The sequence below is a fragment of the Siphateles boraxobius genome, unplaced genomic scaffold (genome assembly GCF_051911475.1).
Source record: "Siphateles boraxobius isolate OS27281-9 unplaced genomic scaffold, OSU_SipBor_1 77, whole genome shotgun sequence".
Classification (NCBI taxonomy): Eukaryota; Metazoa; Chordata; class Actinopteri; order Cypriniformes; family Leuciscidae; genus Siphateles; species Siphateles boraxobius.
The window spans coordinates 6353404-6368390 of NW_027509205.1; the positions used below are offsets into that span (position 1 = coordinate 6353404).

Sequence of the window (14987 nt, forward strand, 5' to 3'; positions counted from 1 at the left end):
AAAGCTTTTTCCAATTCTAAAAGATTAAAATCCTGGGATAAAAGCACATCTGGACTCTTAACTTTTTTATCTAAAAACCCTAAAACTTCCTCTAAGATGCCATTGTGTACCTCTTTAGTGCCGTATAAATTACTGTAAAAACTTTCAATTTCCCCTAAAATCAGGTCAGTTGTATTTACTTCCCCCCCTCTAAAAGTTTTTAAAATATTGATCGACCCTCCCCGAGCTATTGTCTTTTTAAAAAAATACCTGGTACACTTCTCTCCTTCCTCTAACTCCCTTTCTCTACATCTTAAAATGACACCTTTGCTCTTTGTTTCAGACAGATCTGACATTTCTTTCTTTACTTCTTTTATTTCATTTGTAAAATCCAATCCATTGTTTAAAAGGTTAAAATATCTCTGCAGTCTTTTTTGCAACCCCATCATGCGTCTTTTTTCTTTATTCTTTTTTTCTTTTCCAATTTGTTTAAAAAACCGTCCTGTCCTTTGTTTCACCATCTCCCACCACTGTGCACGTGAGTCGTAAAAGTCCTGGAGGGTCTGCCATTGGCTGAACTGCTCCCTATACTCACTAACCACTTCCTCGTCCTCTAATAGGGAACAGTTCAGCTTCCACAGCCCTCCCCCTGCAGTCACACCCGTGGGGAGTGAAAGAGTGCAAGACAGCATCATGTGGTCGGAAAAAAAGAGGGGGGTCAATGTAGCATCGGTCGGCGGGAGGTCCCTGGTAAAAATATAGTCAATTCGAGAGGCTCTGGCACCGTCACCACTGAACCAGGTGAAGCCTTCCTCTCTTTGATGCATTGTTTTAAAACAGTCAACTAACTTAAAATCTTTGACTATATTTTGTAATAAAACCGATGTCTTGTCGACCTTAAAATCCTCTCCTACCCTCCTTCTGTCCTTTTTTGATAATACACAATTAAAATCCCCTGCTACCACTAGGGGAGCCCTGCCTAGCATGTGGGGTTGCAAGTCTTCTAAAAGCTCATACCTGTTATTTTTTTCAGTAAAACCATACATATTTAAAATGTTAAGATCCTTACCTAAAAAAGTCAGATTTGCTAAAATTGCCCGCCCGTCCCTCACCACAGTGCTGCCCTTCACCAAAAGGTTGGGATTTTTTATTAAAATAGCAACACCGTCATTTTTGTTAAAATTGGACCCACTCCAAATGGAAAATCCTGGGGTCCAAATCTCCTCCCACTTCCTGTAATTTGTTAAAAAGGGCAAACCACATTCTTGCAATAAAAACACATCTGACTTAAAAGTTTTTAAAAAGGATAACACACTCTGTGCTCGCAAAGTAGACCTCACACTTCTCACATTGATTGTAGAGATAGTGAGGGCCATGAGCAGTATGGTTAAAAATACAAGCATTAATAGAAGGATAAAACCAAAAGACTGCAGAAAGTTACATTAAAATCATGTTATGTCATGTAGCACTTGCTTCTCCCTTTCCCCAGAAAAACTGGGATCAGGAGGGCAAATGCTCGCCGCCTCAGAGTCCACAGAGAGAACCTCTTGTGGCTCCTTCGGTGACGATGTTCTAAGCTTAACGTGCAAAAAGGAGACTTCATTGGGAGATTCTGCGGGCCACATACGGTCTAGATCTAACGAAGAGGAACTATCTAGCCGATGCGATGCCCGCAGCCTTTTCTCCTCTGTTTGAAGCAGAGGAGATCTCGCAGACCTTTTTTGCACCTGAGCATTGGGGAGTGAACCCTCGGATTCACCCCCACTATCCACCACACTAACCTCCGATACGGTGTAGAGTGAGGAAGCCGTTGCATCCTCCTCCTCTTCCTCCATTTTGTTTTCACTTCTCTCTTGTTGGGGAACGGCTTCCTCACTCTGTTCGCTGTTAAAACTTGACTCCGCCCCTGTGGCCGCCCCACTTCCTTCCTCCTGCCCACTCCCTGAGGCTGGCTGGGAAATAGAATTTCCCGCCAAAACCTCAGGGACCGCCTCCTCCTTCCTTTGCTCTTTTGTTTGTTCCACATGTGGGGCGGCCATTTTGTTGCCTTTCAGTTTGTTGGCAAAACTTTTAGGGCAATCTCTGTAGAGATGGGATGACTCCCCACAGAGGTTGCACCGCCTGCCATTGGTACACTCTTCAAAAGTATGACCAATTTCTCTGCATTTCCCACATATCATTTCCTGGCATGCTTCAGCTAAGTGCCCAAACTTTCCACATTTTCTACATAATTTGGGCATACCCTGGTAGTGAATGTAGCCTCTGTTCTCACCCAACACAATCATAGAAGGCAGATGCTTCAGGCCCTGGTAGCCCCCAGCGTCTTCCCATTGTTTAATGGGAATTCGCCAGGAGCATGTCCAAATACCATCCTCATCTAAAACCTTGACTGGCTGGCTTCGAACTGTGCAAAATCTGCCCAGCCAGACACAAATGTCCTCCCCAGTCACTGTCTCATTAAACATTCTAACAATCACAGTTTTAAGTGTGTTGTCAGAGAGCTTTTCAACAGTAAACATGGACAGCTGGGATTTAGCTACTTCAAATCTGTGCCAGAAATCATTCAGGTGGGAAACCGCTCTAAAACTAACATCAAATCCTTTGTTCAGGGGCAGAGTCACGATGCAATTCAGATCATCAGGTTTAAAATTTAGAGTTTTTTGGATCAGCTTCCTGGAGAAGTCAAGACGTGACATCCCCAGGAGCTTCCCCTCAACTTCTTTGAATAAAAAACGCACGCTGTGGTGCCTCCTCATGCCGGCACGGGCAGCCGACATGGTGGAGACACCAACAGCCTAAAACTTTAAAAAACAATAAATAAATAAATAAATAGATAAAAAGGTCTTACCTTAAAACAGAACCGGAATAAAAGCAGCTGGATCAATGTACCTCTCAAAAGTTTGGGGCTCAAGTCACTGAAGGACCCAAGCCGGAAAAACCTCCAAGAGGCGATCGCTGTCTCTACCCTAGGACCAGACACTTGATCTTAGCCAAAAGGCCGAGAAGCGATGACACAATGACGCAGAGGCGGGGGAGCCGTCAAAGGTCACGCCCACCTGGGCCGTGGCGAGAGGGTCTAAAGGTCGCCAGCAAACAAGCTCAGCTCACAGCAATACAAGCTCAGCTTGACTGTTGACACCGAAAATGGATCACAGCAGAGCGCACAACACGACACTTTGGAGTGCAACCTGGGATTTTGGACCAACAAACATTCTGCCCTAAAAGTGAGCGGGCAGACCAAAGCGTACGTCGTAGAGACTTGAAACTCTTGAGGGATGGTAGTACCCGCCCGGTCTACAACATCACCAAGGCTCGGCCCAATCGGCCCCAAGGTGGCGCTGCAGCGATCAGAAGTACGAAATGCCTCGTAACTCCTGAACCGTCCGTCGCAGACCCAAGTGTCTTACATCACCGGAATCCTTGGCTCGGGCCGAACAAGACGCAGGCCTCGGATTCGATGGTTGCGCTGGCGAGATTTTCGGGTATTTGGGATTTTGTGAAAAAGCTACTTTTGCACACTAGTCCTAGGTCTTTCGCCCGATCTGACCCAAACCGGTGCAGAAAGATTCCCTGGAGTCTGATTGCCGACAGCGATGGGGAAAAAAGTCGGAATTTCGATTCACGTTGGCGACGGGACGCCAAAACGTTGGGAGTGGGCGAGGCGGGCTTTACTTAAATGGCCATAACTCTCCAACGGAATGAGACAATTACACCCAAGTCGGTACACCTGTGCACGGGCTCAGCCTGTGCTCAGGTGAAAAGGGATGTGGCGACTGGCCACTTGGTGGCGCTGTAAACAGTAAAAACAACAACATGAATACGGCCATAGGCGACTGTATGTCAGGTGATTTTTCACACATGCACAAGGTATTCATACCACATGATAGAACTCCTCATTCGGAACAACTTTGCTTCTAGGACCACTGCTGCCAATAAAAGCGCTGGTTGAATAATGGAGATTATTTGAAGAATGATGAAAAAAAAAAACTAAAAAACAGCCCTACTTTTGCAGACTGGTCCTAGGTTGAGAGTTTTACATCTCTCGATCAACCACTGAAGTTCAATTCCCTGGACTTCCTAGGTCGTTAACTACCAGAAGAAGAGGAACTCGAACAATCTGCTCTTTTAACCAGTGTGTCCAGGGGAGAGCGCGAACGCAGTCCCCCACTACCATAAATTATGCAGTCGAGATTCCCACATTTGGGGAATTCGCAGGGGTCAGCACAACCGGAGTGCAATGGCCGAGCCTCGCCCTGGGTGAACCACCTTCCTGATCATGGTGTCTCCCCTGCCAGGTAAGTATGAATTCCCAGGCCTCCCGTCAGAGGCACCGTGTCCCTCTCCGCAATCCTCACCAACGGTCGGACAATCAAACACACACCTGATTCAACTCATCAGCTCATTCGTAAAAACTCCAAGAGATAAGAGAGAGACATCAAAAACCTGCAGAGTCGGGCTCTTTTGCTGTTGTTGTTGTGGATGATGTTGTTTTCATGCTCCGGATCCATGAGCCAAAAATCAATTTCATACGCGGTCACCGGATAGTGGACGAATCAGATGTTAAACGAGATAAGAACAGAGTTGTTGTTTTTTTTTCCCTCTCACACCACCATTACCTGTATAGCATATGATCACCTACAACACCTTTAAAGCACCCATACACAGCAATATACGTTACTTCCATTAACACCTGCTGCCACACAAGACTAAAACATCTCTTTCATTGAACACAGTTTTTGGGGGTGCACCGTTCCCAGAAGTACTGCAATACCGGGTCGATGCGTGGAGTGGACGGAGCAAGCCCCTCTTCCATCTCCCAGTTCCAAAAATCAATTTAATATATGGTGCCCGGGTAGGGCACGTATCAGATATTAAACTGATAAGAACAGATTTTTTTCTTTTGACATATTTTTATTGTGCCATTTCATTCATTTATACATCATATCATTTTTACAGAATGTTCACATGCTTTTTTGTTCTTTGTTCTTTTGTTTTTGAAGCGATAAAACAGTTCCATTTGCCCATGTACATATATATATATATATATACATACACATACACACACATATATATATAAATACATACACGTATACATATATACATATACAGTACATATACTTTTTTTAAGTAAAAGAAAAGCATTCTGTTAAAAATAAAAAATTAAGTAAGGTATGAATAAAAAAGGTAAAATATAGAATAAATATACCGATAAAACAATAAAAAAAAAAAAAAAAAAAAAAACAGAGTCTAAAAGCTCTCTCTTCCATTGTACAGGAGTGGGTATGTCCTTATAACCATTTTAAACCTCCACTCAGCTCTTCAGAACCAGTCCCAAGGACCCAACCCTTCTGGGCCCGGAGGAGATCCTCTTGAACCGAGGCGCCGCTGCTCCACCTAAGTTGTTGGGGGGCATCTACGGGCAGTCAGGGCTCGTGGCTATGGGGACCTTTTCCTGTGAAGCTCTGACCCCCACATCCGAATGGCGACATGCGGTGTAATCCTGCAGCCTTGACTTAGCCAGCTGGATGGTGGCGTGGAGGGACACCTGCATGCGCTTCCCTACCAGTAGGTTTCTGGAGGTCCAAATGGCGTCTTTGATACAGAGGATGGTGAGCCATAGCTTTGATGGTGTTTTAGCTGGTGTTTCATCTTGGCTCACCCCTCCTCTCCCCATAGGGTAGTCTGGGACCCCCCCTACTGGCAGGTACGGGAATTGCTGGGGGCCAGCTGTTGCCCACAGGTCCCTCACAGAACTGCACTCCCAGAGGGCGTGCCTCACGGTCTCGGGCGCGCCGCACCCGGGCCGCGGGCAGATGGGATTCTCTGACATGCCTCGGGAGTGCATCACGGCCCTGACCGGGAGGATCTCATGGGCAGCCATCCAAGCCAGGTCTCGGTGTCGGTTATGAAGAGCTGAGTGGGATACATTTCGCCAAACCTTTTGGGCTTCACCTAGAGTGAGCCCGCGCACTGGACACACTTGTTCCCGTTCCTGCACAAGGGAGAGGATAGAGCGGTGGTTGGTTAAAACAGTCACTCTTTCTTTTTCCAAATTAAAATTCTTTAAAAACTTTTTTATATGAGTGTATGCAGGGGGTTGGTCAAATGCAAGTGGTGTTGTCAAGTCTGTTGGTAAAATATTGATGGATCTTAAAAAAGACCCCACCCAGAACCGGGCCATGGCTGCTGTTTTGTCTTGTCTGGATGGGGTCAGGGCATACTTTAGGTGTAGTGCAGTGTATTTGGCTCCTAAAAACAAGTGAGGGTCCGGTACGCCTTTTCCTCCATTTTTTGGTGCTTTCTTTATAATTCCTCTTTTTAGCCTCTCCCACTTGGACCCCCACAGGAAATAAAACATGGACCGGTCCAGAGATACAAGAAAGAATCTAGGGGGGAAAAAAACAGAACATAACAATAAGAACAGTGGTAAAATCACCGCTTTTAGAATTAAAACCTTCCCTTCAACTGTCAGCTGTCTCAGTCCCCAGAACCCCAATTTTTTCCTCACTTTTCCCATCACATCATGCCAATTTCCACTCCCTCCCCCGTCTCTGTCAAATTTTATGCCCAGTATTTTTAAGTCTGTCTTTTTAATAGTGATGTCCAGTCCAACAGTCTTGCTAGGTTCCCATGGGCCATAGAACTGTGCCTGGGTCTTTTCTCTGTTCAGTCTAGCTCCAGACGCTTTCCCAAACCAGTCTGTCAAGTCCATGGTCCTCTGTATTGATAAAACGTCAGTGCATAAAAGGTTAACATCATCCATATATAAAACAGTCTTTGCAGTCAGTCCTCCGGTCCCGGGTATGGTCAGTCCCGTTATCCACTTGTCCGTTCTCAAGACCTGCGCTAGGGGTTCGATGCAAGCCACATACAGGAGAGGAGATAACGGACAGCCCTGACGGACACCGCTGCGTATATCTATCGCTTTTGAAAGGTTCCCATTAACTAGGATTCTGCTGGTTATGTCCCTGTACAGCAATCCCACCCAAGCTAAGAATCTCCCAGGAAAGCCCATTTTCCCCAATACTTGAAACAAGTAATGGTGCGAGACTCTGTCAAATGCTTTTTCAAAATCTAGGTTTAAAACTATCAGCCGAATATTTCTGTCTCTCGCATAACAGATGGCATCTCTTATCAGTACGAGGCTGTCCGTGATCTTTCTCCCAGGGACGGCGCAGGCTTGATCCGGGTTGATCAATTCTGCTAAAACTCTTGACATTCGTGTTGATAAAAGTTTACTAAAAAGTTTACAGTCAAAGTTTAAAAGGGTTATAGGACGCCAGTTTTTTAAATCTGTCTTGTCGTCTTTTTTGTGTAAAAGTGTCATTATACCCATTCTAAAACTGTCTGGAAGTCGGTCGAGGTTATCAAAGTCATTAAAAACAGCCAGTAAGTCTTGTCTTAAAATGTCCCAAAAGGTCAGATAAAATTCTAGAGGGAGTCCGTCATCTCCAGGGGATTTCCCCTTTTTAAAATTTTTTAAGCTTTTGTCCATCTCAAGGAGGTTAAAATCATTTGTCAGACCTGCACTATCTTTTACAGTTTTCTCTATAAAGGTTAGTGTTTCATTTAAAATACCATCATCAATTACCTTTTTTCCATAGAGTTCCTCATAAAAACTTTCTACTACTGTTAAAATACCATTTGTGTCTGTCATCATTTCTCTTTCTTTGTTTCTCAATTTCACCATTGCTCCACCTCTATTAAGTATTTTCTTAAAAAAGTATCGTGTACATTTCTCTCCCTGCTCTATTTCCTTTTCTTTACTTCTCAGAATAATTCCTCTACTTTTAACTTCTGCCAATTCAGACATTTCCTTTTTGACGTCTTTTATTTCATCCTTAAAGTCGAACCCCTGATTAAAAAGATGAAAGTAGCGTTGTAGCCTCTTTTGCAGTCCCACCATTTGTCTATATTCTTTTCCTTTTTTCTTTTTCCCTGCCCATCTAAAAAAAGTCTTGGTCTTTCCCTTCACCATCTCCCACCACTGTGCTCTTGAATCATAGAAGTCTTGTAGGGTCTGCCAATTGCTGTACTGCTCCCTGTATTCTTTTACTATCTCCAGGTCTTCCAACAGGGAGCAGTTTAGCTTCCACAGACCTCTACCTGTTGTCAAACCGGGAGGAAGTGATAGGGTGCAAGATAGCATAGTGTGATCAGAAAAGAAAAGTGGGGTTAATCTGGCATCCAATAAAGACCAGTCTCTGGTAAAAATATAATCAATGCGGGAAGCTCTGGTGCCATCACCACTGAACCAGGTGTGGCCCACATTGTTGGGATGCATGGATTTGAAAACGTCAGTCAGTCTAAAATCTTTTATTATATTTTGCAGTAAAACTGTAGTCTTGTCCTTTTTAAAATCCTCCCCTGCCCCTTTCCTATCTTTCCTCTGTAAAACACAATTAAAATCTCCTGCGAAAATTAAAGGAGTCTTTCCTAGTAAGTGGGACTGCATATCTATTAAAAGGCTGTATCTGTCATTTTTTTCTGTGTTCCCGTAAAAGTTTAAAACATTAAAATCCCTCCCTAAAAAAGTCAAATTGGCTAAAAGGGCCCGTCCGTCTCTTAATATTGTGCTCCCTTTCACCAATATTTGTGTGTTTTTTATCAGGATGGCTACTCCGTCTGCTTTATTTTGATTTGAACCACTCCATAAGGAGGGTCCTTGCTGCCATTGGTCTTCCCACTTCTTGTAGTCTTTTAAAAAGGGTAAGGCACATTCCTGTAGTAAAAAGACATCAGAGGGTTGTGTACTTAAAAAATTTAAAACTGTTTGTGCTCTCATTTGTGACATCACACTTCTCACGTTTAAAGTGGAGATAGTGATGGTCGTGAGCATTAAAATGAGTATAAAAGAAGACAGATACAACATTTTAAAAAATTTAAAAACAACTATCCATTAAAAAACAGATTTCCTTGTAAAACAAACTCTTCCTGCGTTCCCACCAAAGGGGAGGCAGGGGAATGAGTTTCTTTCCCTTCTGAATCACAGGGTGAGCTCCTGGGTGTGGATGATTTCAGCTCAATCGATAAGAAAGAAATCTCATTTGCTGTATGACTTGGGAATAATCTATTCAGGTCGTCTGACGAGGAGGAGTCAGAGAATCTTCCTATTTTATCTTTATCGGTTTCTTTCAAGAGAGGGGAATGTGCCGCTCTCTTTTTATTTATCGATTGAGCACAGGGGAGTTGCTCACTTAATTGACTTTTTGTTTGTAACTCGTCTGTATCCTCCCCTGCATTTTCACTTACCTCTGTGTTGTCTTCATCTGTCCCTTCCATTTGATCTTCCTCACCTTGTTTTACTTCACTCCTTTGCTCCACCCCTTCGTTACCTCTGTCATCTGCTTTCTCTCCACCAATCACAGGGTTTGGCGGGAGATTTGAATCTGGCTCCGCCTCCTCGTTATCCTGTTGCACTCTCTCCTCAACCGCCATTTTGTGTGCTTTAACTTTGTTGGCAAACGATTTGGGGCAATCTCTGTAGAGATGGGAAAAGTCTCCACAAAGATTACACCTTCTGCCATTGGGACATTCGTCAAAAGAGTGTCCAATTTCTCTACACTTGTTACAAAAGACTTTCTGGCATGCTTTTGTTGAAGCATGCCAGAAAGTGCCCCAACTCCCCACATCGCCGGCAGAGTTTGGGCATCCCCTGATAGTGGATGTAGCCCCTGTTTTCTCCCAGAACTATCATTTGTGGCAAATGCCTCAGACCTTGGAAGCCCTGGGGGTCTTCCCATTGCTTAATGGGGACCCTCCAGGCACAATTCCAAATACCGTCTTCATCATAAACCTTCATAGCCTGGCCCCTCACAGTGCAAAATCTTCCCAACCATGTACAAACATCTTCTCCATTTACAGTCTCATTGAACATCCTAACAATAACCACTTTTTGTGTGTTATCAGTTAGTTTCTCCACTTTAAACATGGAGAACTGGGTCTTATGTGTGTCAAAGAGTTGCCAGAAGTCATTTAACAGTGCTGCATTCTTAAAACTCACATCAAAGCCTTTGTTAAAAGGCAGGGTCAGAATGCAATTCAAATCCACGGGGGTAAACCCTAAACATTTCTGCATCAGTTTCCTAGAAAAATCTAGTCTGGACATTTCCAACTTCTTTCCATCTTTTTCTAAAAAACTAAAACGCACGCTGTGGTGCCTCCGCACGCCGGCACGGGCAGCCGACATGTTGGAGGCACCAACAGCCTAAAAATAAACAATAAAATAAAATACAAATAAATAATAATTCAATTAACAATAAATAAATAAATAGATAAAAAATCTTACCTTAATACAGTACAGAAGTAAAAGCAACTGGATCAATGTACCTCCTAAAAGTTGTATGGCTCAGGATACAGGGTGATCTTGAGCCAAGAAACCTCCAAGAGGCGATCGCTGTCTCAACCAGTGACCAGACACTTGATCTTAGCCAAAACGCCGAGAAGCGATGACACAATGACGCAGAGGCGGGGGAGCCGTCAAAGGCCACGCCCACCTGGGCCGTGGCGAGAGGGTCTAAAGGTCGCCAGCAAACAAGCTCAGCTCACAGCAATACAAGCTCAGCTTGACTGTTGACACCGAAAATGGATCACAGCAGAGCGCACAACACGACACTTTGGAGTGCAACCTGGGATTTTGGACCAACAAACATTCTGCCCTAAAAGTGAGCGGGCAGACCAAAGCGTACGTCGTAGAGACTTGAAACTCTTGAGGGATGGTAGTACCCGCCCGGTCTACAACATCACCAAGGCTCGGCCCAATCGGCCCCAAGGTGGCGCTGCAGCGATCAGAAGTACGAAATGCCTCGTAACTCCTGAACCGTCCGTCGCAGACCCAAGTGTCTTACATCACCGGAATCCTTGGCTCGGGCCGAACAAGACGCAGGCCTCGGATTCGATGGTTGCGCTGGCGAGATTTTCGGGTATTTGGGATTTTGTGAAAAAGCTACTTTTGCACACTAGTCCTAGGTCTTTCGCCCGATCTGACCCAAACCGGTGCAGAAAGATTCCCTGGAGTCTGATTGCCGACAGCGATGGGGAAAAAAGTCGGAATTTCGATTCACGTTGGCGACGGGACGCCAAAACGTTGGGAGTGGGCGAGGCGGGCTTTACTTAAATGGCCATAACTCTCCAACGGAATGAGACAATTACACCCAAGTCGGTACACCTGTGCACGGGCTCAGCCTGTGCTCAGGTGAAAAGGGATGTGGCGACTGGCCACTTGGTGGCGCTGTAAACAGTAAAAACAACAACATGAATACGGCCATAGGCGACTGTATGTCAGGTGATTTTTCACACATGCACAAGGTATTCATACCACATGATAGAACTCCTCATTCGGAACAACTTTGCTTCTAGGACCACTGCTGCCAATAAAAGCGCTGGTTGAATAATGGAGATTATTTGAAGAATGATGAAAAAAAAAACTAAAAAACAGCCCTACTTTTGCAGACTGGTCCTAGGTTGAGAGTTTTACATCTCTCGATCAACCACTGCAGTTCAATTCCCTGGACTTCCTAGGTCGTTAACTACCAGAAGAAGAGGAACTCGAACAATCTGCTCTTTTAACCAGTGTGTCCAGGGGAGAGCGCGAACGCAGTCCCCCACTACCATAAATTATGCAGTCGAGATTCCCACATTTGGGGAATTCGCAGGGGTCAGCACAACCGGAGTGCAATGGCCGAGCCTCGCCCTGGGTGAACCACCTTCCTGATCATGGTGTCTCCCCTGCCAGGTAAGTATGAATTCCCAGGCCTCCCGTCAGAGGCACCGTGTCCCTCTCCGCAATCCTCACCAACGGTCGGACAATCAAACACACACCTGATTCAACTCATCAGCTCATTCGTAAAAACTCCAAGAGATAAGAGAGAGACATCAAAAACCTGCAGAGTCGGGCTCTTTTGCTGTTGTTGTTGTGGATGATGTTGTTTTCATGCTCCGGATCCATGAGCCAAAAATCAATTTCATACGCGGTCACCGGATAGTGGACGAATCAGATGTTAAACGAGATAAGAACAGAGTTGTTGTTTTTTTTTCCCTCTCACACCACCATTACCTGTATAGCATATGATCACCTACAACACCTTTAAAGCACCCATACACAGCAATATACGTTACTTCCATTAACACCTGCTGCCACTCAAGACTAAAACATCTCTTTCATTGAACACAGTTTTTGGGGGTGCACCGTTCCCAGAAGTACTGCAATACCGGGTCGATGCGTGGAGTGGACGCATCAAGCCCCTCTTCCATCTCCCAGTTCCAAAAATCAATTTAATATATGGTGCCCGGGTAGGGCACGTATCAGATATTAAACTGATAAGAACAGATACTACACTTGATCTTAGCCAAAAGGCCGAGAAGCGATGACACAATGACGCAGAGGCGGGGGAGCCGTCAAAGGCCACGCCCACCTGGGCCGTGGCGAGAGGGTCTAAAGGTCGCCAGCAAACAAGCTCAGCTCACAGCAATACAAGCTCAGCTTGACTGTTGACACCGAAAATGGATCACAGCAGAGCGCACAACACGACACTTTGGAGTGCAACCTGGGATTTTGGACCAACAAACATTCTGCCCTAAAAGTGAGCGGGCAGACCAAAGCGTACGTCGTAGAGACTTGAAACTCTTGAGGGATGGTAGTACCCGCCCGGTCTACAACATCACCAAGGCTCGGCCCAATCGGCCCCAAGGTGGCGCTGCAGCGATCAGAAGTACGAAATGCCTCGTAACTCCTGAACCGTCCGTCGCAGACCCAAGTGTCTTACATCACCGGAATCCTTGGCTCGGGCCGAACAAGACGCAGGCCTCGGATTCGATGGTTGCGCTGGCGAGATTTTCGGGTATTTGGGATTTTGTGAAAAAGCTACTTTTGCACACTAGTCCTAGGTCTTTCGCCCGATCTGACCCAAACCGGTGCAGAAAGATTCCCTGGAGTCTGATTGCCGACAGCGATGGGGAAAAAAGTCGGAATTTCGATTCACGTTGGCGACGGGACGCCAAAACGTTGGGAGTGGGCGAGGCGGGCTTTACTTAAATGGCCATAACTCTCCAACGGAATGAGACAATTACACCCAAGTCGGTACACCTGTGCACGGGCTCAGCCTGTGCTCAGGTGAAAAGGGATGTGGCGACTGGCCACTTGGTGGCGCTGTAAACAGTAAAAACAACAACATGAATACGGCCATAGGCGACTGTATGTCAGGTGATTTTTCACACATGCACAAGGTATTCATACCACATGATAGAACTCCTCATTCGGAACAACTTTGCTTCTAGGACCACTGCTGCCAATAAAAGCGCTGGTTGAATAATGGAGATTATTTGAAGAATGATGAAAAAAAAAACTAAAAAACAGCCCTACTTTTGCAGACTGGTCCTAGGTTGAGAGTTTTACATCTCTCGATCAACCACTGCAGTTCAATTCCCTGGACTTCCTAGGTCGTTAACTACCAGAAGAAGAGGAACTCGAACAATCTGCTCTTTTAACCAGTGTGTCCAGGGGAGAGCGCGAACGCAGTCCCCCACTACCATAAATTATGCAGTCGAGATTCCCACATTTGGGGAATTCGCAGGGGTCAGCACAACCGGAGTGCAATGGCCGAGCCTCGCCCTGGGTGAACCACCTTCCTGATCATGGTGTCTCCCCTGCCAGGTAAGTATGAATTCCCAGGCCTCCCGTCAGAGGCACCATGTCCCTCTCCGCAATCCTCACCAACGGTCGGACAATCAAACACACACCTGATTCAACTCATCAGCTCATTCGTAAAAACTCCAAGAGATAAGAGAGAGACATCAAAAACCTGCAGAGTCGGGCTCTTTTGCTGTTGTTGTTGTGGATGATGTTGTTTTCATGCTCCGGATCCATGAGCCAAAAATCAATTTCATACGCGGTCACCGGATAGTGGACGAATCAGATGTTAAACGAGATAAGAACAGAGTTGTTGTTTTTTTTTCCCTCTCACACCACCATTACCTGTATAGCATATGATCACCTACAACACCTTTAAAGCACCCATACACAGCAATATACGTTACTTCCATTAACACCTGCTGCCACTCAAGACTAAAACATCTCTTTCATTGAACACAGTTTTTGGGGGTGCACCGTTCCCAGAAGTACTGCAATACCGGGTCGATGCGTCGAGTGGACGCAGCAAGCCCCTCTTCCATCTCCCAGTTCCAAAAATCAATTTAATATATGGTGCCCGGGTAGGGCACGTATCAGATATTAAACTGATAAGAACAGATACTACACTTGATCTTAGCCAAAAGGCCGAGAAGCGATGACACAATGACGCAGAGGCGGGGGAGCCGTCAAAGGCCACGCCCACCTGGGCCGTGGCGAGAGGGTCTAAAGGTCGCCAGCAAACAAGCTCAGCTCACAGCAATACAAGCTCAGCTTGACTGTTGACACCGAAAATGGATCACAGCAGAGCGCACAACACGACACTTTGGAGTGCAACCTGGGATTTTGGACCAACAAACATTCTGCCCTAAAAGTGAGCGGGCAGACCAAAGCGTACGTCGTAGAGACTTGAAACTCTTGAGGGATGGTAGTACCCGCCCGGTCTACAACATCACCAAGGCTCGGCCCAATCGGCCCCAAGGTGGCGCTGCAGCGATCAGAAGTACGAAATGCCTCGTAACTCCTGAACCGTCCGTCGCAGACCCAAGTGTCTTACATCACCGGAATCCTTGGCTCGGGCCGAACAAGACGCAGGCCTCGGATTCGATGGTTGCGCTGGCGAGATTTTCGGGTATTTGGGATTTTGTGAAAAAGCTACTTTTGCACACTAGTCCTAGGTCTTTCGCCCGATCTGACCCAAACCGGTGCAGAAAGATTCCCTGGAGTCTGATTGCCGACAGCGATGGGGAAAAAAGTCGGAATTTCGATTCACGTTGGCGACGGGACGCCAAAACGTTGGGAGTGGGCGAGGCGGGCTTTACTTAAATGGCCATAACTCTCCAACGGAATGAGACAATTACACCCAAGTCGGTACACCTGTGCA

The 14987-nt window shown here is 45.8% G+C and overlaps 6 non-coding genes across 6 annotated transcripts; all 6 read right to left on the minus strand.

The window, feature by feature from the left end:
* Positions 1-4118: 4118 nt before the first annotated feature.
* LOC143726796 (U1 spliceosomal RNA) lies at positions 4119-4282 on the minus strand. Its single transcript, XR_013199026.1, has one exon. It is a non-coding gene; the product is annotated as a U1 spliceosomal RNA (small nuclear RNA).
* Positions 4283-4716: 434 nt separating this feature from the next.
* LOC143727425 (U2 spliceosomal RNA) lies at positions 4717-4902 on the minus strand. The gene has a single exon (XR_013199490.1). It is a non-coding gene; the product is annotated as a U2 spliceosomal RNA (small nuclear RNA).
* Positions 4903-11557: 6655 nt separating this feature from the next.
* On the minus strand, positions 11558-11721 carry LOC143726797 (U1 spliceosomal RNA). The gene has a single exon (XR_013199027.1). It is a non-coding gene; the product is annotated as a U1 spliceosomal RNA (small nuclear RNA).
* Positions 11722-12155: 434 nt separating this feature from the next.
* LOC143727251 (U2 spliceosomal RNA) lies at positions 12156-12346 on the minus strand. The gene has a single exon (XR_013199455.1). It is a non-coding gene; the product is annotated as a U2 spliceosomal RNA (small nuclear RNA).
* Positions 12347-13474: 1128 nt separating this feature from the next.
* On the minus strand, positions 13475-13638 carry LOC143726798 (U1 spliceosomal RNA). The gene has a single exon (XR_013199028.1). It is a non-coding gene; the product is annotated as a U1 spliceosomal RNA (small nuclear RNA).
* Positions 13639-14072: 434 nt separating this feature from the next.
* On the minus strand, positions 14073-14263 carry LOC143727249 (U2 spliceosomal RNA). Its single transcript, XR_013199454.1, has one exon. It is a non-coding gene; the product is annotated as a U2 spliceosomal RNA (small nuclear RNA).
* Positions 14264-14987: the final 724 nt, after the last annotated feature.